The following is a 22,496-nucleotide window of genomic DNA, read 5'->3' as shown; positions in this document are numbered from 1 at the left end:
AAGGACGGTAGAATTAGTGAATGATGAGTCCAACACTAACTCAAAAATTCATATATATGGAGATTTCAATCAAAATGACGCTGATTTTATTGTAAACGATGATAATGAATCGCTTTTACTTCCTGTAGTAGGAGAAAACGAAACTCTGCAATTTATTTTTGACGGACTTAGTCAACTTGGATTAAATCAGGTAAACTCAATCCGGAATGAGCAAAACTGTTTTTTAGACTTTTTATTCACCAATTGCACGGAAGATTTTAGTGTTGACAAAGCAGAATATCCCCTATGGAAAAATGAAAAATTTCATACTGCAATTGAGTACTCGCTAATGATTGATACCGAGAGATCACGACCCTTTGATCATGAGCCTGAATATAAATATGACTTCACTAAAGCAAACTTTGAACTAATCAATCGTAAATTAACTGACATCGACTGGCAATCACTTCTAAAAAATGAAATAGATATGAACAAAGCGGTTGATAATTTTTTATCATCACTGTATGGTGTTTTAGACTCAACTGTACCAAAATCAAAAGAAAAAACGGTTAGCTCAAAAGATCCCATTTGGTTCACCAGAGAAATCAAAAATTTAAAGAATAGGAATAAAAATCTCATAAAACTTACAAAAAACTTAAAGACCAAAGAAATTTGGACAAATATTTGAACATTTGTGATGAACTGAATACTAAAATATCTATTGCGTATGAGAACTACAACACAAGGGTGGAAAATAACATTAAATCAGACCCAAAACAGTTTTTTAAATTTTCAAACGATAAAATGAAGTCTAATAACTTCCCATCTCGCATGCAATATGAAGACTTTGCCAGTACTGACTCAAAGCAAATCTGCAACAAGTTTGCGAGTTTTTTTTTTCAAACCGTTTATAAAAATAGCGACGAAGTCAGGGACTTTGAGTATTTCTCGCACTTGCATGAACAAATAAATAACGTATCTATTAAGCAAATTACTGTTCAAGAAATCCACGCAACACTAAAAGAACTGGACGCTTCAAAAGGTCCAGGTCCAGATGGAATTCCACCCTCACTCATGAAAAATCTTGCCCCTGCCGTAAAACCCTTGTTTTGGCTTTTCAACTTATCCCTTACGTCCGGACAGTTTCCATCAGTCTGGAAAAAATCTTTTCTTATACCGATTTTCAAGTCAGGTAAGAGATCTGACATCAGAAATTATCGTGGCATTGCAATAATATCATGTATTCCTAACTTTTTGAAGCTATCGTAAACCAAAAAATATTTAATCAGGTAAAGGATCGCATAACGTGTAACCAACTTGGTTTTTACAAAGGGAGGTCTACGGCTACCAACTTGCTTGAATTTGTTGATTTCTCTCTTGCGTCTATGAACAGAGGCAACATCGTGGAAACTCTATACACGGATTTTAGTAAAGCTTTTGACAGAGTAGATATTTCCATGCTTATGTTCAAATTAAAAAAACTGGGATTGGAGTCAGGCCTACTTAGATGGATTGAGTCTTATTTAACGAATAGGACACAAACGGTTAGGTTTAAGGGACACCTTTCTGTACCAGTAAAAGTGACATCTGGAGTTCCACAAGGCTCCCATTTAAGCCCTTTGCTCTTCATTTTATTTGTTAATGACGTTACCCTTGTGTTGAATCGTCTCAAAGTATTGATATATGCCGATGACATGAAACTGTACATGAAATAAAACACAAATCAGACATCCAACAATTCCAACAAAAGGTTGACATTTTCTACATTTGGTGTAAAAAAGTCTTCTTGATCTCAACGTAAAAAAAAGTAATATTATATCCTACACAAGGAAAAGAAATCCTGAACATGCCAGTTGCACTCTTGGACATCAAGTTGTAGAAAGGTGTTATCAAATTAGAGATTTAGGAGTAATTATGGATTCTAAGTTAACATTCATTGATCACTACAATACGATCATCAATAGAGCCAACAATATGCTAAGTTTTATAAAAAGGTTCAGTTATCATTCCGTAGACCCGTACACTAAAAAGACTCTCTTTGTTACATATGTTAGATCTATTTTAGAATACTGTAGTGTTGTTTGGTCGCCTTATCAAGACGTCCATTCCAATAGAATCGAAAACGTACAAAAACAGTTTTTGTTATATGCACTAAAAAAACTAGGGTGGAATTCATTTCCTCTCCCTTGTTATGAATCGCGTTGCATGCTTATTAATATAGAAACGCTTGAAAAAAGAAGAGAAATTGCTTCGGTAACTCTTGTCAACGATTTAGTTTCACAACGCATAAGTTCGGAAAATTTGCTTGGAAAACTCAACTTTTATGCTCCTACACGCTCATTAAGAACGCGAAAAATTTTCGTATTAAATTCTTACAGAACAGAATATGCCATGGCCGGGCCAGTTAATAGTATGATGAGTCTTTTCAATAAATATTGTGAAGTTATTGATTTAACGATGTCACGAAATGCTCTTAGAAAAATATTGAACACTAGAATTACTAACTATATTTGTGATGTTAGCAATAGTTTTTAAGATGTAGTCTACTATGATTAACGAAATAAATAAATAAATAAATAAATTTGACTACCAATTTAAGATATTAGTGAATTACCATTAATGCTCAGAAATAATCGATATTATTTTGCTTTGTGAAATATACTAAAACTATGCCAATACCGTTTTCGTAGAATCACCATTTTGAGCCCAGTTTTTGTCCGATCTAAGATCTGTTTTTTTCATAAGATGGGAAAAAGATGTTAATATGTGGACAAACTCTTAGAATTTTGATATTTGGTCTTAAAACAAAATGGCGTCGAAAAAACATCAGAAACTACCGGTTTCTCAAAAATTCAAAATGGCGCCATTGTTGCCCCTTAAGTTGAAATATGTTCAAACTCGAGGAAATTTATTTTCGCATCAAACTTCATCAAAAAATCATACAAGGCAAGGCAAAAAAATTGTTGCACTGTGTTATAGTTCAGAAACCGTTGATTGTATAGAAAAGCTCTCTGGGGATTAGTTTAAAGGAAATAATAATGCCTAGTAAAAAAAATTAAATTTAAAGCAGAATTTTGATTCGCATAAAAGGAGGATTTTTTAAAGGAAATTTGAAGTTATCACGTTACTCTTGATAAAAAAACCATTGTTTTGAAGCAGGTTTAGTTCGGAAATAATATTTAATTTCAATATATTTCACAATATTTTTATTTCAATAATTTCAAACAATTTAAATAGTCATTTTAAACTAGTGCTGGGACTTTTAACCGGATATATTCGTGATCCGGTTATCCGAAGCTCGGATCACGGATGTGTAAACGAATACTATTCGGATGTCCGGATATCCGGATACGGATAATCGAATAGTCGGACATCCGGTTATACTATCCGGATATCCGAAAAAATTTTCTGTCTTCTAGGCCCGTTCGAATGAAATGTAACGCGATAATGGCTTTTTCAACAATCCCCCATCCCCTCGTAAGTAATTATTTACATAATTCTCGATAAACTATGTTCGGATACAATATCCGGATATCCGGATATCCGACTATCTGAAAATCCGGATATCCTGTCGCATAATATCCGGATATCCGGTTGATCCGGACTTTGGATATTTGTCGGATATCCGAGGTCGGAAAAAACGCAATTAAATTTTTCAGACGCTAGAAGAATGTATCTCATTAAACTTCCGCTCGAAATAGATTATTTTTTCTCATTCTTTGGCTAGTTTTCTCTAAAATGTCGAATAATCTAACATATCTGAAGATACCAAAAATAGAAAAAAAGGGCTTAAAACTAGAGAAAATTTGAAACCCTAGAAAGATAGTCTGCGTTAATATGATTCCTCACTTTGAGTGACAGTGCTCTTTTTTCCCTGAATAGAGCGAATCTGTTCTCGTTTCTTTAAAACTATATTCTACTGTTTGTTATTTGTCAATGTGTTAACACCGTAACGACCACTCGTTAATAACTTATTAACAAACACTTGCATTTTCAATGATTTCAAAGTCATGCGTCAATTTTTTATCAACTGGTTACACTGGTCTCTTTTCCAGTTTAAACTCTATGGCAAAGCCTATGTTTACCAATAACGTTATGAGAGGCTCTGGCAACACGGTTGACGTCGGCGCTTGTGCATCGTCTGCTTAGTAAAAATTTACTTGTTAAGTGTTTTTTCACCAGTTTTCGACGTACGACTACGTCTTTGTTTTCTATACTAGATTACACTTTGTGAAATTGAAAAAGAAACTGGCAAATGTTGCGTCAGATTTCAAACGATTATAGCGAGCGAACGACTAAATGCATCTTAGTCATTTATATGTCGGTGGATAGATAAAATGTGTAACAATTTTTTGATATAATGTTCAACATTGTTACTTTACTGCTTAATGGTGGAAAAAGGTGAAAAGTTCCTAGGTCAAGCTTTCCCATACATTTCCCTCGTTATTGGCTTGCTTTCCGAGCACAGATAACAATAACATGTACGAAATAAACTCCACTGTCTACATATTTTGACTCACCAAAGTGTTTTGGTTTGTTCCTCTTTCTCCAAGCTGTGTGGCCACGCCCTAATGGCAAAAATCTACGCTGAGCTCGATACAAAAGACTGCGTGTAGAAAATTCAGCTTCAGTCTAGTTTGTCACACAACAGCGAATGGAGTATAGCTGTTAGAGGTACGTGACATTGAGAAACGAGAGCTGCATACGAGTCAACTTCCAGGCAGTGCGGACCATGTTACCTTTATTTTTCATACGGCAGCAACAGTTACCATCGTACGCTGCAGAATATTTTGCTGGCACAGCTACTGGAGGGCACTGCGGAGAGCAAATTTTATGCGCGGCCAACAAAATATTCCATACTACCGGTGATGATGATGATGATGATGATGATGATGATGATGATGATGGTCCCGCCACATACCCCTACAAAGGTTTGAGCTGGACGATTTATCTATAGATAATTAATGTGATCACATTTTAATCAGTTATACAAAACAAAAAAAAACGAACTGATTTTACCTCCAGATATAAACTTCTTCAAAAACTGTATACTTGATTCATAGAGCACACAAAACTAGTACAGGGTTTTCATGACCTTCAGCCAGACCAACCACAACTATTTCATGATTTTCTCTAAGCATTCAAATAACAATTTTAATTTGCTAAAAGAAATCATTTATATCTGAAAACCGCGCGCGAGGATCAAGCTTTTGTAGTCTCTTTCTATTATTTTTAAAGCTACAACAACAATAATGAAAGAAAAAAAAATCCGGTGGTGGTGCGATCATCAGCGCTCTATAGCACACATTTCGAGCTGAAGATCATGGTATCGCTTGTTTTTAGAACTATAAATGCTTGAAGTTATGAGAATTTTCGCAACTACTACTGGTGTAAAATTTTCATGTATTCATGCATCGTTAGATTTACAATAACCCATCAAATAAAAACGGTAGTGTTGCCTATGAACAGTTTATCGCAGCATATAATGTATACATTTAGTCCTACGTCACCATTTCATACAACCTCTAGGGCTGTATGCCATTTAGTATTTTTTGCGTTTTTTGTGTTTCGTGTGAGTAGTTACTGCAGGCTTTGGGGGCGCTCGAGTAGGCAACGATTTCAATGGATGCAGTGAGATAAGTACAAATTATTGTTTCAAATTTGTGCTGTTTCGATATTCGAGCACATACCCAGTTAAAAAATATTTGATGCCATGGCACTGACAGTGTAGGAGTAGATGTCACAGTAAAAGCAAAGACTATGGCAACTTCGGTTCTGCTTTTTCGATGCAAATAATAATTGAGTTAAAAAAAACTTCCTGAAAGTATTTATTTTACATACAAGCAGAATCACTTTTGTTGCTCCTTCTTTATACAGAATCCTTTAGTATCAACACCGTTTTGTGAATTTTAAACCCCTCATTGTAAATAGCACTCAAAAGTAATCATTTTCGTTTGTTTTTATGAGCAATAAATATAGCCATATGACAATCTACGTAATAATAAGTTAGCGATTAGCGATTAGCGAAAGTTTTGCTAATATGGGTTTAGCGTTTAGTGATTATCGAGCTAAATTTTCCAGTTAGCGGATTAGCGATTAGCGTCGCTAAATTTTAAGTTAGCAGTGCTCACCACTGCCTAAAACTTTTCGTTCGAACGAAGTTCTGGTGAATTTGGCGGGTTCGCCTCCTTCGAGACTAAATTAACGCCCTTCGCCTCGTACCAATCCAGACTTGGCGTAATGGTACGAAGCGAGAATAGGCCAGAGCAGCGTGGGACCACGGTGAGAGCGAAGGAAGGGCTGCAAGCAATTCTGCAAGCATTCCTCTCGATAAATCTGCCCGTTTATGGTGCCGATGGTAACGAACGGCTTGCTGTACCGTCCGTACTCGCAGATCGTCTGCCACAACAGGTACTTCTTCGCGAATTTGTCCGTCTTTCTCCTCTGGAACTTTTCCTGATCCTTAATGTGAAATATTACAGTCATAATTCAATAAATGTCGTAGACTCAATCAAAAATCTGTGTAAAATACAAGTCACTGCAAAATGAATTCAGCGCAGATTCCAAAACGCTAGAAACAAAATTGATTTTATGATTTTCATCAAAAGCAGATATTAGAAAAAAAATATGCTAATAACAAACCAGAGTGGTAACATTTCGAAATCAATTAATTTTCAGCAACTCTATCAAATCTATTCGTAACAATTTACCACCAGATAAACATAGAAACAAGAATATTAGATCTTGTTTCACTCAAAATATTTATAAAAATCCATCTATGCAGGCTTCCATATCATTTTTTTTTCTTACGTCAAATCAATTCCGGACAGCGCTCGATGAACCTTCCAAACAATGCGAACACCACAAACCTCTACGGTCCAGCACTCGTGCAACGGCAGGCGCCATAACTAAATCATCCCGAAACTTTCCACTCCAGCCATGCAGGTACAGCAAATCGGACAGGTTAAGCACCCCCGGGGTTATCTTCTCACAGGCAGCCATTATTTCCTGTTCCATTTTGTTTGATAGCATTTTTTAAGCTTCAACTGCCATCTAGTGTGCCGATCGAATAGTAATCCGTAGTTACGCGGACCGTGCTATGAAAGCATATCATTTTTGTTGCTTTTCACAGACACTGAATGTTTGCGACACTGGAAACCATAGTCTGGTGGTTTGGAGTATTTGTCAAACATCCAAACTAACTGAGGTTTTGTGTGTAGTTAGATGGCACACACTCACATACCTATCCAGTCCGGATATATTCCAAAGACAGGGAGACTACCAGATAGATCGTAATGAAGTGATAAACGATTTGTCATTGTCACGCAAGATAAGCGCTTCTATGGCGGTAGCTCCCGCGGGAAATTCGCACTGAGTGAGCCTGATGGCAGACCGGATTGACGCCTGGCTCTTGCGCTCCTATGCCCCAACGGTACAACAGATAGGTAAACTCCGAATGCCGAGCGGCATTAGCGATGCATTTGATTTCGCGAACCATGTGTGCCAGTGTCGGAATGCTGATCTGTGGGGGTTAATTCGTCAGCGTTGTGAATCTCAACACTGCTGCGTCGCTAGCATGAAGATTTCCCTAAAGTGTTTGTTTGCCTTTTCGGGTAACATGGGTTGACTGCCGTTCTGTAGTCCTTCGTTTATTACCTAACTGAGGTTGAGTGAATGGGTTAATCAATGCTGTAATGTGAAACCCGAAGATTCCTAAGATTGTTCGAAGTTGATTTCGTTAATAGATAGAGAAATGTGTGAAAAATGTGTTCAGCTAACAATTTTAAAACATGATTTAACGATAACGAACGTAATAGAGAACAAGGAATTTTGATGGTATGAAAATATCAAAGACGAAAATAAAAAAAATCTGATTTTCTTTAGTATGAAATACTTCGTTGGTGTTAAGTTAGATCAGACCAAGTAATATATCAATAATTTCCAGAATAATTAATTCAAATTTACTACTCTGTGAATTCCAAAGTTTTGACAATTGTTGAAATTGTTTTTGCAATTGATGGTAGTTTTAGGAAAAAAAATTAAAAATGTTGGTAAAATAAAAGCCAAAATATTAAACATGCTTACACATTAAGAACGCATGCTACATTGATAACATGGCTCAAGCGAATGAACTCGATAAAACAAAAATACGATCTTATATTTTATCGAACACTAGCTGAATGTACCCGGCCTTGCTCGTGTAAAAATTTCTGCTTTTTCTATAATTTTCTATATTTCCATATATTTTTTCCAACCCATCATTTCAAATAATAATTCTATTTTAGTTATAAATTTGCTTATATACCACCTTTTTCGTTAATTAACAATCGATGCGAAGGCATTCTAGCTGGGTCGAGTGAGTTAAAAAATTCCGTTGGAAAATGGATTGCCTCATCAGCATATTCGACGGTATCGATTAACTTACAATAAACTCAAATTAGACTGAAATTACATAACCATAAGCCTAAGCCTAAGCTCACCTCTGATAGTTAAAATTTTTGCATGCTATGTCTTCTCGTTTTACTTTTTTGTGTGAAAAATATTAATATCATTCTTATAGTTGAACATCAGTCTTCACGAAATAATTAACGATTTGGAGATACGGGGACTATCTCCACGTTTTCCTCAAGTTTTGAATAACTTCCAATGCAGAAAAACAACCCTCACCATACCAAACGTTCGGACACCAATTCTCGGTTTTTCGAAGTCAGCTCTGACCCATGAACCTAATATGAGGGAGTATTTGAATATTTTTCTTCTTGAATTTGAAAATAGCGTTGGACGCCCGTTGTCATTTTCTAAACATTGCTCTCTTTCAAGGAATATTGACATTAGTTGAACATTTTACACAGTTTTACACAATTTGACAGAAAGCAGAAATCGCGGAATTGATTTCAAAACAACGTTTCAATATTACGTCCAAGCCTTCTCTGTATTCTAGTAACCTTTCCAGAAAATGTAATCCGCCATGTACGATTTAAAAATTTGCACCGGACATGAATATTTGGATTCTGGACGTCATCTTGATATCGAAAATATACATATTGCAAAGCATATGTTCGTTTTTCACAAAATTCTGAAACCGGTCGCCATATTGAATTAAAAAAATATCGTTGGACTTTTATTTCTGGTTTCTCAAGGTCATCCTGGTTCCGGAAATACCAATTTTTTTAGGTTTGTAAACGTTTTCTACAGTTGTATACAGCTTCCCAGAAACCAAAAGTCGCCATCTTTGTTTTAGAAAAACATCGGACATCATATTCCGGTCCCTAGACATCAACTTCTGGCCATGACCGACCGAGGGCATGAAAGTTATCGTACCTTTTCAAAAAGTTCCTGTAGGGCACTAAAAGACCTGACTTTCTTATAAATAAAAACCCCCTCCCTCTTTGATAGCTGCCCCTTTCTCTTTTCGACATCATGTTCCGGTCTCTGGAAATCAATTTCCAGACATGACCAAAGGCCCAGAAACTACCCAATTAAGACCCCTCCTCTTTTGGGGGTTGATCCTTCCTCTTCCCAATATTTCTATGATCACTTCCTCTGTACAAAGAACACGTATGCCAAGTTTGTTTGAAATCGGTACAGTCATTCGAGAGTTATGCTGGAACATACATACATACATACAAAACTTTTTTTTAAATAAATAGCTGGATTTTAGGAGCTATTTGATCGATGCTCTTAACCAAATTTTAATTCGGTGATAGTTGAGCTTCAGCAACTTTTCCAAACATATTTTTTATCCAAAACGCTAGATTGGACTCTCCGTTATCAAATTATGCATGTAATATGTCAAGAAATCGTTCCAAAAACCGATCAAAGCAGGTTGGATGTTTTGAAACACTTCTCTAGAAACATATGCACGAAAGCCGATTTTCGGCTGCAAACAGACGTCACTACGTTTCAAAAAAGGCCAATATTTGGAAATATATGATCGATTTTCGTATGACGACATCATTCCGATTCCGAAAATACCCATATTGCCAAGTATATAATTCAATTACACTAAGGTCGCCTTTTACGCGGATTCCGGAATTTACGCGGTTTTTTTTACGTGAATTCCGGAATTTACGCGTTTTTTTACGCAGATTCCGGAATTTACGCGTTTTTTTTCACGCGGCACGTATCCCCCGCGTAAAAAGCGACTTTAGTGCATTATTTTCGCAGATTTCCAGAAACCGGAAGTCGGCAACCCAAGTTTCAAAGTATCGTCAAACACCGAAAACCGGTTCTTAAGAGTCATTTTTGCTCCGAAAATACCAACATTGGGGGGTTCGTGAGCGTTTTCCACAGTTTTAAATGACTTCCAGGAAACCGGAAGTCGCCATCTTGGATTGAAAATGGCATCGAACATCATGTTTCGGTCTCTGGACATCATCTTCCGGCCTCGAAATATGACCAAGAACCCGAAAATCATCAAATTTCAATGAAAGGGGTCCATTATGTATGAAAATTTATTACTTTTGACCTCCTCCTTCTTTAAGGGTGACCCCTCTCCCTATCCAATATTTCTATGACCACTTCCTTTGTACAAAGAACACGTATGCCAAGTTTGGTTGAAATCGGTTCAGGCCTTCGAGAGTTATGCTGGAACATACATACATACATACATACAAAACTCCTCTTTTATATAAATAGATAGATAGATAGAAGATTATCAAAATGATTGCAAATAAAATTGATAGGTTGTATAACCTAGAATTGGTCACTTATCTACCCTATATTGGATCCGATCAAATATTCAAATAAACATCAATCACTAGCGCTTTCACTACTAATCTACTTCGGTAGTCTACTTTGACCGATATCATGACACATCATCATTAGCAACAATTAAAGATGTCTAGTCAATACGGCACACTTGTTATCATCAATCGGACACGCCACCTTTCTGCCGCTCCAATTGTACACCGCTAAAGATACAGGTTACGACTTCTTCGTCTCGCGTGTCGAAATGCCATCACTTCGAAGTACTCCCTGCACAATTGGCTTGGGGTCCGCACGGTGTGATAGAAAACATCCTCCCCTGGTACTGCCACATAGACATGCCGAAAACAATTCAAAAAGTGTGAAAACGCGACGACAGCTAAACACAACAAACACGCTAACGACGGGCACATTAGAGAAAGAAGAAAAAAAAGCTAAACGCCACCCTGCCAAGATGGAACTGCTGCGGTCGTCTTTCGCACCCAATAAAACACCGCCAGCCCGGTGTTTTTCCTCTTCTCAGTTTTTTTCTGGAGCAATTTTCTTGTATAACGAACGGGCTTTTCGTTGTTAACGTGAGAAAGAACCCCGTCCTAGTTGATAACAGCCGATGACCACGGTGCTCTTAGGGACACCAGTTCGGCAACCGACCGAAATTCCTTCTTGTTCATTTAATGGCAGGCTTGCGTCCCTCTGAATTCCTAGGAGAGAACAAAACACTTTGGCCACCGGTCTCGTGTAGTTTCAAACGCATAAGCGTAAGTAACGAGGGGCTTGTTTTAACATTATTTGATCTATTATGAATTAATCTAGGCATTTAGAAACAAAGCTTATTCTAAGTGTTCCAATTAGAATTTGGTTGCCCTTGTATGACAAAAAATATTCTTACGAGGGTAACCTCCTAGCTGTCATCATGAACACTAGACTATACGGACGATAGTATAATAAAATAACACTGAAATCATTATGTTTCAGATCTACTTGTTGATTAGGCGTTAAATTAACTTTATTTCCTGTTCTTGGCCTCCGGCCAAACGAGCGGGCCAGCCTATCGCCAGTAAAGAGCGGTTCTAGCGCAGCAAGACTTTGGGCGGGCATTCGTCTTGGCATGGTTCTGGTTTTCTACTCCGCAAGCGGGTAGCATTCCTTTGCCCCCTTTTAGGGAAGCTTTTTTTCCATGCTACGGTAGTGATCTTTCTGCCAGAGCACAGGCACGGGTCAGATGTGGAATGCCAATAATTCAAGGGTGCAACTGGCTGCTGAAAAAACGGTACCCTAATTGAATTTTCCAAATTGTGGCCATAATTGAGTGAGAAAATTTTGCCGGTAGGTATCGCAAGACTAGCCGAAAAATGCGAATCCGCTTCATTTAGGAATCCGCGTTCTAGCCGACATTTACAACGTTCTTTGGATCTGATTGAATCACAATAAAATTCACGTTTTGCCTTTCTCCTAGAAAGGTATAGCAATCACTGGAAAAACCTAAGGTATAAAAGTGCTTCAGAGGGTCGAATCTCGTATATCAATCGACTTAGTTCGACGAGCAGAGCATTTTCTGTATGTGATTGTGTGTGTGTGTGTGTGTGTGTGTGTGTGTGTGTGTGTGTGTGTGTGTGTGTGTATGTATGTAACGGTCTCCCAATCTCACTCGATTTTCTCAGAGATGGCTGGACCGATTTTCATGAAACTAATTGCAAATGAAAAGTCTAGTTGCCCCTATTGAATTTTATCGTATTCGGATTTTTAGTTTCGAGGTTATGTATCAAAATGTGAAAATCACAAAACTTCAATATCTCAGTAACTACTCAACCGATTTGAACAAAATTGGTATCAAAAGAACGGGCTTGTTTTTTGGACCATTTCCAAATTAATTTTCCAGTGTTTGGACATGTAGTTCAAAAGTTATGCAAAGAAATGTGTTTCGGAGACTGTTTAATCTCGCTCACTTTTCTCAGAGATGGCTGGACCGATTTTCACAAAATAAGTGTCATATGGAAGGTCTTGTTGCCCCATAGGACCCTATTGAATTTTATTGTAATTGGACTTAAACTTTGTTCGTTATATATAATAATGTGAAATCAGGCTATCAAAAGAAACATTATCCTGAGACTACTTGAACTCACCCACTTTTCTCAGAGATAACCGGACCGATTTTTACGAAATAAGTTGCAAATGAAAGGTCTGGTTGCCTGGTAAGACCCTATTGCATTTTATTATAATCGGACTGTAACTTTGTCTTTTATGTAACGAAATGTGAAAATCACGAAACTCCATCATCTCAGAAACTACCCAACCGATTGGAACAAAACAGGTATCAAATGAACATGCTGTCTTCAGAACCATCGATGATTTTTACAATGAATAAACATGTGGTCCAGAAGTTATAAATATAAACGTTTTCCGATGAATTTGTATCATTCACGAATTCTTGCCTTTCTTCAAGGAAGGTATAACTATCTCTGGCAAAACCGAAGGTATACAAGTGCTCCAAACGTTCGAACGGCATATATCACCCAACTCAACTCAACTCAATGAGCTTAGCATTTTCTGTATGTGTGTGTATGTGTGTGTGTATGTGCAAATTTTCAACCTCACTCGATTTGCTCAGAGATGACTGGACCGCATTTCAAAAAAAAAAATTTCAAATGAAAGGTCTAGTTGCCCCATGAAACCCTATTAAATTATATTGTAATCGGATTTTTAGTTTATATGTTATGTATCAAAATGTGGAAACAACGAAAGTTCATTATCTCAGGAACTACACAACCGATTTTAACAAAATTGGTACTAAATTAACGGGCTACCTAAAAAAACCCTTAACATTCGTATTTCATAAAGATTGGACATGTGGTTCAAAAGATATGGAAAGAGATGTGTTCTGGAGACTGTTTGATCTTACTCATATTTCTCAGAGATGGTTGAACCAATTTTCATAAAATCAGTATCATATGGAAGGTCTAGCTGCGCCATAAGACTCTATTGATTTTTGCCTTTCTTCTAGAAAGGTATAGCAATCACTGCAAAAACCAAACGTATAAAAGTGCTCCAAAGGGTCGAATGTCGTATATCAATCGACTTAGTTCGACGAGCTTAGCATTTTCTGTGTGTGTGTTTGTATGTATGTAACGCTCTCCCAATCTCACTCGACTTGCTCAGAGATGGCTAGTCCGATTTTCATGAAACTAATAATGCAAATTGAAAATCTAGTTGCCTCATAAGACCCTATTGAATTTTATTATAATCTTATCTGTTATGTATCAAAATGTAAAAATTATGAAACTTCATTATCTCAGAAACACAACCGATTTGAACAAAATTGGTTTTAAATAAACGGGCTTCCTAAAAACCCTTAACTTTAGAATTTTATATAGATTGAACTTGTAGTTCAAAAGCTATGGACAGAAGCGTGTTCTGGTTCAAAAGTTGTGAAAAGCAAGTCATATTCGATATAGAAAAAAAATCTCACTATAAACAATCGAATCAAAAATTATATTTTAACGAATAATATATCGAGCCTACATATAATCGAGTCCAACCTATATATGAGTACAGTGACGTTTCGATTATACCACGATCAAAAAAAAATTTCGCGTCATATATTTGAAACATATTTATTTCATGTTATTCGCATGTGTTAATGTATGTTCATATGAGCGGGGGCCTAGTGTGGTTGGTAACGTCTCCGCCAACCACGCTCGACGCCTGGGTTCGAATCCCACCGCCGACATAGGTGTCGATGGTTGTGAGGTGGCGTGATCCACTCACAACCAACCCAACTGGTCTAGATTCAATCCTAGCCGACACCGGGAGATTTTCTGATGCGAAAAATCACTGGGATCACACCTTCCATCGCATGAGGAAGTAAAGCCGTTGGCGCCGGTCCGTTAATAAACGGGTCGTAAATTAGGGTCCTGGGTGTGGAGTCGCCTCCCTGGGCGTCGGTGATTGGCCACAACAGTGGCGGAACTAGACCGACGGAAAATAAGCGAGAATAAAAAAAAAATGTATGTTCATATATGTTTGAAGATTATATTTTAACTGTTCGGTATGGTTTCACTGCTACCAATGATTTGTTATTTTAGAGTGATAAATAAATCCAGCAAATATTATCAAGGGGTATTTTTTCTGAAATGAAGTGTGTCGTGTACATCTATTTTAACAAATAATAGGTACGAATGAGAAAGGCTTGGTCTGACCGCTAGGTGGATTAATTTAGGTTTTTTTTTTTGTTTTTTTTTTGTATCGATCTTATCATATAATATCAGTTTCAATCAAATCTAGAAGCACTGCGAATGCAGAATGTATAGCCTACAAACCGCCTGTAAATAGTATTAAAGCTTTTCCCAAGAACGACAGCTCCTGTGGACTTTCCATCTAAGCTTTTTCTGTGCGGAAACATATACTCTACCAAATGTTCAAATATTTCATTATCATTTAAGATAAAAGAAAATCGTCTCCCCAACACACGTTGTTGAGAATGCAGCATACTTTCCATTCAGAACAAACTAGTGAGCAACACATCCAGACTATACCGTAAACGGAGGGAAAATCTTTCGACAACCATGCCCATAGAGATTCTGCATTCGATCTTCTTTCTTCGCCATACTTTTTCATTGCATCCTGCTCTAGAATAAGATAATATATCTTACACCATTACCATCGTTCAGTTTGTTGGTGATTGTACTTTTTGCAGCTCTCCTTGCCTATCAGTATGTTGCCCGTATTGTCGATTCCAGGGAAAAAATACTAACTATTTATGCAATCTAGTGAAACAATCTACATTAAATATGTTTGGCACAGTCAGTATTACAAGCTTGAATAGCTCAACCTTGTTGTGGTAGTCGCTGCACTGCCGTTCAAAGGGCCCTGTACCTCCTGTATCACTACGAGTCCACTTCCACGGAGAGCAATGCTGCAATTCCAGTGCTATGAATTCACTTAGGTTTTCGAAAAGCGAACAACCAGAGTATTGTGTAACTTCTATATGTGGACTATTTTTGAATAAACTACAGGATAAATCGGAAACGTAATAGACGTATTTCAGATTGCTGTTGCTTTGTGCTGCGCGTCGTTGTTGGAAATGCTGCATAGGTATGTGTGCTTGCAACAGACTTTCTCTGTGCAATTCATACATACCTGCATAGCGCATAAACTAGGCAAGTTAGAACGTTGTTCATATAACTATAACAAGAGCATTAAATCCGGTCGTTTACGAGGGAGAGGTGATGCTAAAATCTTGATAATGTAAATTATTATCTGCCTGCATAAATTTGTGTCTCTAATAAGCCTGTCCTTCGTTCATTTGCTGTATCACAGCGTGGGAAGAGACGGAAATTTGATGCACATCCTGCGACTCAGCGAAGTTGGAAAATGTTGCAATATATGAGCAATTAGGTCAATCAACTCTATACAATTGATACATTCCTATTATTAGAAGTAATTAATGGTAGTTTTTCATTTGTTATTTACAGGTTAGTAAAACAAACTTAATCCGCTACAATAACTAGTTCAACATTGAGCGTAAGTAGAAAATTTCGATAAATTATTTATTCTGTTTGGTTTCCAAATAGTATACATAAAAATAAACATTTAATGTAAATTAGAAAAAAATATTTTAAAATAAATTTGGGATCTTACACCGACAAATTTTAAATTTTTAAAACAAAACGTTCGAAAAACGGTGATCTCAGGTTTTATTCAAATTAAGTTTTTTAGATAGAAAAAAATCGATCACAGACACCAATTTTAAAGTCGAGATGGCGACTTTCAGCATAAGGTAAACTGCCTAATATGAAAATTCCTGGACCAAAATTATGTCTAGAGGCCGAGAGTCAATACCAGACGCCATTTCAGAATCCAAGATGGCTAAAAAATGAGCAAAGTCATTCTATGCTGCTTCACAAATCGATCCTGATCGACCATCTCCGATTTCGCTGAAACTTTTCACAGTTATTCCTTTTTGATAATAAGACCATTTTATGATATCCACTGTTCATGTTGACTCACGACCAAGCTTAGGAATACGACTGGAGAGCGACACTATACTGACGACCTTTCTCGCTTTTCACTCTAACAGCCTCTTGCATGAGCTATTCATGAGAGCTCACATACAGCTACTGCTTACACAAGGCAACGAAACTGTCTTGTGTTGCGCACGACAGCTCATTCTTGCGCATGTATTTTGTTCGTTCGGACATGGCAGCCTAGTTTGCTTATTTTGAGGATGTCCTGTTGCTGTTGACAGCCTGCTAATCGGCTGCGGCTGTCATCGACTCGCATTTTTTCGTTTCTTCTTTTTCACAAGCCGGTGGCATATTGAATACGAAGCAAACCGTTTCCATTGTTGATATTACTCTCCAAAAAAGTGCTTCGCACCATCTCACTGTCATTCTTTGATCGGCCTTACTGTCGTGAATCATAATCACCTGACATCCCGCTCGGATTCGTGCTGAAGGATGTCGGAATATTAAAGGCTGTCATTTGCGACAGCTTGGAATAACCAACATTCATAACGAGATAAAAAATAACAGCCCGTTTGGAGTTGCATGTGTGCTGTCGTCAGTTGCTGTCGGACTGTTTACCGAACGTGTGGGGAGCAGAGAGAGAGAGCTGTGCAATACAATGAGAGCCGGATTAGTTGAAAATTTGCTGTCATTGTCTTGCAGTCATTTTCATAACACTGCTCACGACTGCTGTTTAAAAAGGGCCTACCCAAAAATGTGACTGATAGATAAATTTTCTATATCAGAAAAACGGCTTGTTTGATTAAAATGGTGTCTTCAGTAAAGTTGTAGGGAATAAAATTGCAGTTGTAGTAAAAACGTATACACTGTAAAAAAAAAATTTTTTGTGCCAAATTGTCACAAAATATTAAATATCTCAAAAAGTACTTACTTTAACTTTACTTTTATGGCGACAGATCATCAAGATCCTATGCCGAATCCAGAATACGTCTCCACAAAACTCGGTCTTGGGCTGCTACTCTCCAGTCTCCCCTTACACCCGCTGCTCTGGCATCCTCGTCGACAGCACACATCCAGCGCGTGCGCGGTCTGCCTCGAAGTCGTCGGCCTCTATCCGGTTCTCTACTAAATATTATCTTTGCCGGTCGCTCATCCGCCATCCGTGCTACATGGCCAGCCCACTGTAACCTGCCGTGTTTCATCAGCTTGACAATATCAGCGTGTTTGTATACTTCGTACAGCTCATGATTCATGCGCCTGCGCCACACCCCGTTCTCTAGTTTGCCTCGGAGTATTGATCGCAGGATTCTACGCTCAAAGACCCCAAGCGCTCGTCGATCGGCCTCCTTCCACGTCCACGATTCATGTCCGTAGAGCGCCACCGTGAGGATCAGAGTCCTAGAGAGCGCAAACTTCGTACGGATCTGTAGGCTACGGGACCTAAGCTGGCTACGCAATCCGTAATAAGCCCTATTCGCCGCCGCGATCCGCCTCTTCACCTCGCGGCTCACCTCGTTGTCACATGTCACGAGAGTACCAAGATAAACACATTCGTCGACTACTTCGAAAGTATCCCCATCCATCTCCACCGCAGCACCAACACCCGTAGAACTACCACGCTCTCTGCCAGCCACCATGTACTTCGTTTTGGCAGTGTTTATGGTGAGTCCAATTCTCGCAGCTTCCCTTTTGAGAGCCGTAAAGGCCTCCTCAACTGCTCTACGGTTAACACCAATTATATCAATGTCGTCCGCAAAGCCCAGAAGCATGTTAGACTTAGTGATGATGGTGCCGCTCCTCTGCACACCTGCCCTTCGTATCGCACCTTCCAAAGCTATGTTGAACAGCAAGTTCGAGAGCCCGTCACCTTGCTTCAGACCATCTAACGTCACAAACGCGTCCAAAAATTCGCCCGCTATCCTGACGCATGATGTGAAACCGTCGAGCGTCGCACGTATCAGTTTAATCAGTTTAGTTGGGAAACCATGTTCTAGCATTATTTGCCACAGCTCGTTGCGTTTCACTGTATCGTACGTCGCTCGAAAGTCTATAAACAGTTGATGTGTCTGCAGGTTGTGTTCTCGAAACTTGTCGAGGATCTGTCTCAAGGTGAACATCTGGTCCGTTGTAGATCGCCCCACTCGAAACCTGCATTGGTATTCTCCAACAAAGGCTTCCTGCAACGGCCTCAGTCGTTGGAACAGGATACGGAAGAGAATTTTGTACGCGGAATTGAGAAGGGTTATGCCTCGATAATTACTACACTCGAGTCTATGTCCCTTCTTGTAGATGGGGCATATGAGTCCTTCCAACCAGTCCGTAGGTAGTTGTTCCTCAGACCATACCCTTAGGATAATCTGGTGAATTGCACTACACAGCCGCTCGCTCCCAACTTTGAAAAGTTCGGCCGGTAAGCCGTCCTTCCCAGCGGCTTTGTTGTTTTTTAGCTCTTTGCAAGCATTCTTCACCTCGTCCAATGTTGGTGGGTCCACAACTTGTACGTCCTCCCCAATTTCTATCCTGTTCCCCTCGATGACTCTCCTCCCTTCCTCGCCGTTCAACACCACTTCAAAATGTTGCTTCCAGCGCCTGGCCACCTGCGATTTATCGGTAATCAGGTTCCCCTCCCTGTCATTGCACATGGCAGATACTGGCACGGTCCGGTTCCTGATTCCGTTGATCGTTCTATAGAAGCTCCTCGTGTCGTGCCTGGTGAAGCAGTTCTCCGCCTCCGCGAGGACGCGATCGTAGTGCTCACGTTTCTTACGGCGATGAAGCCTCTTTTCGGCAGCTCTTGCCTCCCGGTATTTCTCCCGCAACTGACGCGTTACACGATTAGCTGCTACTAACGTGTTGGCGTAGGCTCGATTCTTCTCCTCCGTCACCTCTAGGCACTCAGCATCGAACCACCCACTACGCGTGGTTCCCGTTGTCATGCCTATCACCTCTCGCGCTGTTTCGCTGACCGCATCATGGATGTGCTTCCACTGCTCATTCAGGTCCACTCCAGTTGGTTCACCGATCCGTCTATCAACTTTCCGAGTATACTGTGCAGCAACTCCTTCCGCTGATAACCTCTGGATGTCTAGATGTATCTTCCTCGCCGATCTCGATTTAAATACATTGGACAACCGGGCGCGAATCTTGCCTACCACGAGATAGTGATCCGAGTCGATGTTTGGCCCTCGAAAGGACCGCACATCTATGACGTCTGAAAAGTGCCGGCCGTCGATCAGCATGTGGTCGATCTGGGAGCAGGCCTCTCCATTGGGGTGTCTCCAGGTGTGCTTCCGAATATTCCCTGGCCGCGGCGAAGTTCACTAATCTCAAGCCGTTGCCGTTGGTGGTAGAGTGCAGGCTTTCCTTACCAATGACGGGACGAAAGAACTCCTCTCGTCCGACTTGTGCGTTCGTATCTCCGATGACGATCTTTATATCATGCTGTGGGCACTCTCCATACGTTTTCTCGAGGAGCTCATAGAACTCCTCCTTTACGTCATCGGTTTTATCGTTTGTCGGCGCGTACACGTTGATAAGGCTGTAATTGAAGAATCTGCCCTTGATCCTCAATACGCATAGACGGTCATTAATAGGCCTCCACCTAATAACACGCTTCATTTGGTTTCCAAGTAGTACGAAACCGACGCCCCATTCCGCTCTATCGCCGCCACTGTAGTAAATGTGATACTTGAAAGAAGTGCCCGCGGTCGAATCGACCGCCCGGAATTCACGTTCCCCGGTTTTAGGCCAACGCACCTCTTGTATGGCTGTTACCTCCACTTTTGCCTTCCGTAGCTCTCTGGCCAAGATGCACGTGCCGGTTCGAGCAAAGTCCTAACATTCCAAGTACCAAGTTTCCAATCGTTGTCCTTATTCGTTTGCCTAGGTCTATACCGATTGTTCCGATTCGCATCATTCTCTGGATTGTTCGTAGTATGTTTATTTTCAGCATGCTGCCTTACTAGGGCTGCGATGCCTAGTCTCGCGACGGGGTTGCCGTCTTGGGTGTAGCTGGCGAGACACCGCATTTCAGAGTTCAGCCGTCCGCTCCGGATCAGTCGCTGTTTGAGCCGCCCCTGACCTGGGGAACAGACGCTCAGGCAAGCTGCTCTCCAAGGAGAACAACTCCCCCTTCCCTGTCAGCATACGACCAAGTTCTCACCGGATCACCGATCTTCCCTTGGTTGCTCGTATCCCAGTCGGTACCACGTGGAGGTAGGGATAGGAGTTGCTGGGCATTATGCTATGGACCACACTGGGGTCTATTTTATACAAACTAGTACGGGTGTACTGCTGGTACGCATTGCCCAGCCGTTTACCAACCTCTCAAAAAGTACTATTTTTAAAAATACTACCAACTGTCAAAATTTTGGTGATGGTAAAATGAAAAACGAAAAAGTTATCAACGTTCGAGTATTCCGACATTTTTACTCTGAACTTTTTTTTTGAGTGTTTTTCTCTAGCTCACATTACAATAAGAATTTATCACTTAAAGTATGATAGTATGATAATCGATCATTTTTATACTGGCCCGGTTGCAATTGAATATGCGTAGCTAACCGGCGAACGCTGTTATTAGTTTCATCGGGATTAGTTAATTGATGGAAGACTCTTCTTGGATATTATTGACGTCCAAGCCTATCGTGGCGCATATGTCGATTCTGATCACCACCTATTTATCGATTTTAAATGCTCCAAAGACTTTCGGTTGTCAACAGCATCCCCAACGTATCAGCTACTAAGTACGCGCACAGCCTTGAGGCAGCGTTGCCGGATGAGGGAGAGCTTACCGAAGCCCCTCTGGAGGACTGCGAAGAGTACTTTGAAAGCAGCCATTAACAACGCGCATAGTCAGGATGTTGGATACAAAACAGCTACCGAAGAATTGGAAGGAAGGAGTAATTTGCCCAATACAAAAAGGGAATGTGAAAACTACAGAGCGATCACGATTCTTGACGCTGCCTACAAAGTGCTCTCCCAGATCATCTTTCGCCGTCTCTCGCCGCTAGCACGAAGGTATGTGGAAAGTTATTAAGCCGGTTTTATATATGGGTGATCGACAACAGACCAAACCCTCACGCTGCGACAGATCCTGCAGAAGTGTCTCAAATACCAAGTCTTCACGCACCGCAATTTATCAATTTTAAGGCCGCTTACGATACTATCGACCATGTAGAATAGGGTGGTAATGACTATATGGAAAATATTTTATCATCGAATTTCGAAAACCAACCATATACATTTTGTTCAATGGCCCAAAAAATGATCTGTTCGAAATTTTAGCTAAATCGGACATGATTTAGGGGTGCCTCGAAGCGCTCGAAGTTATGATTCTTTGATTCTCGAAAATATACCAAGGGGGGAGTGGAGTACACGGAATTGGAAAACTGGCACTTTTTTTCGACACCAAATGACTTAAAATACATAAAACGTCGAGATCTGGTATTATCTCGAAGAAAAAATTTTGGCCGAAAAGCCGTTTTCTATGCAATCGAAGGCTTAATATTGAATATTTCAGAACTGGCTTCTCACAACTCGTTCCAAATCAGATGTAATTTATTTTATTATTCATTAGGTATCTGAATCTTGATTGAACTTGATATGATATATATTCTGATATCAATCTATGTGAATGTATTCGTAGTACAATTGTTGAGTTATGCATTTCACACATTTATTGTGCGATTTCAGTGCGAAATTTGTGCGAATCGGGAAGACACATTGATTGTTCAAGACTTCAACTTTTGAGTGTATGGACAAAAATGGCTTCCTTGTGAAACTAACAAGACCGACTAGGGCCACGAAAGATGGTGTACTGGCTGTCCCAAAAAAAATCGATGTTGAAAA

At 39.5% G+C, this 22,496-nt stretch overlaps 1 protein-coding gene across 3 annotated transcripts in view; it reads left to right on the top strand.

Annotated features, from left to right (window-relative positions):
* LOC129721611 (lachesin) overlaps nt 1-22,496 on the top strand; it is a 262,907-nt gene that overhangs the window by 144,741 nt on the left and 95,670 nt on the right. The window contains exon 1 of one of the 3 annotated variants that reach the window (XM_055674369.1): nt 16,168-16,206. The exons of the other annotated variants lie outside the window; for them this stretch is intronic. The gene's annotated coding sequence lies outside the window, so the exon portion shown is untranslated. Of the gene's footprint in view, nt 1-16,167; nt 16,207-22,496 lie in introns of those variants that run through there. 3 annotated transcript variants of the gene reach the window in all.

This window comes from Wyeomyia smithii, chromosome 2 (assembly GCF_029784165.1).
Source record: "Wyeomyia smithii strain HCP4-BCI-WySm-NY-G18 chromosome 2, ASM2978416v1, whole genome shotgun sequence".
NCBI lineage: Eukaryota > Metazoa > Arthropoda > Insecta > Diptera > Culicidae > Wyeomyia > Wyeomyia smithii.
The sequence above is the reverse complement of the archived record's forward strand: the minus strand, read 5'-3'. Positions and strand labels throughout refer to the sequence as shown.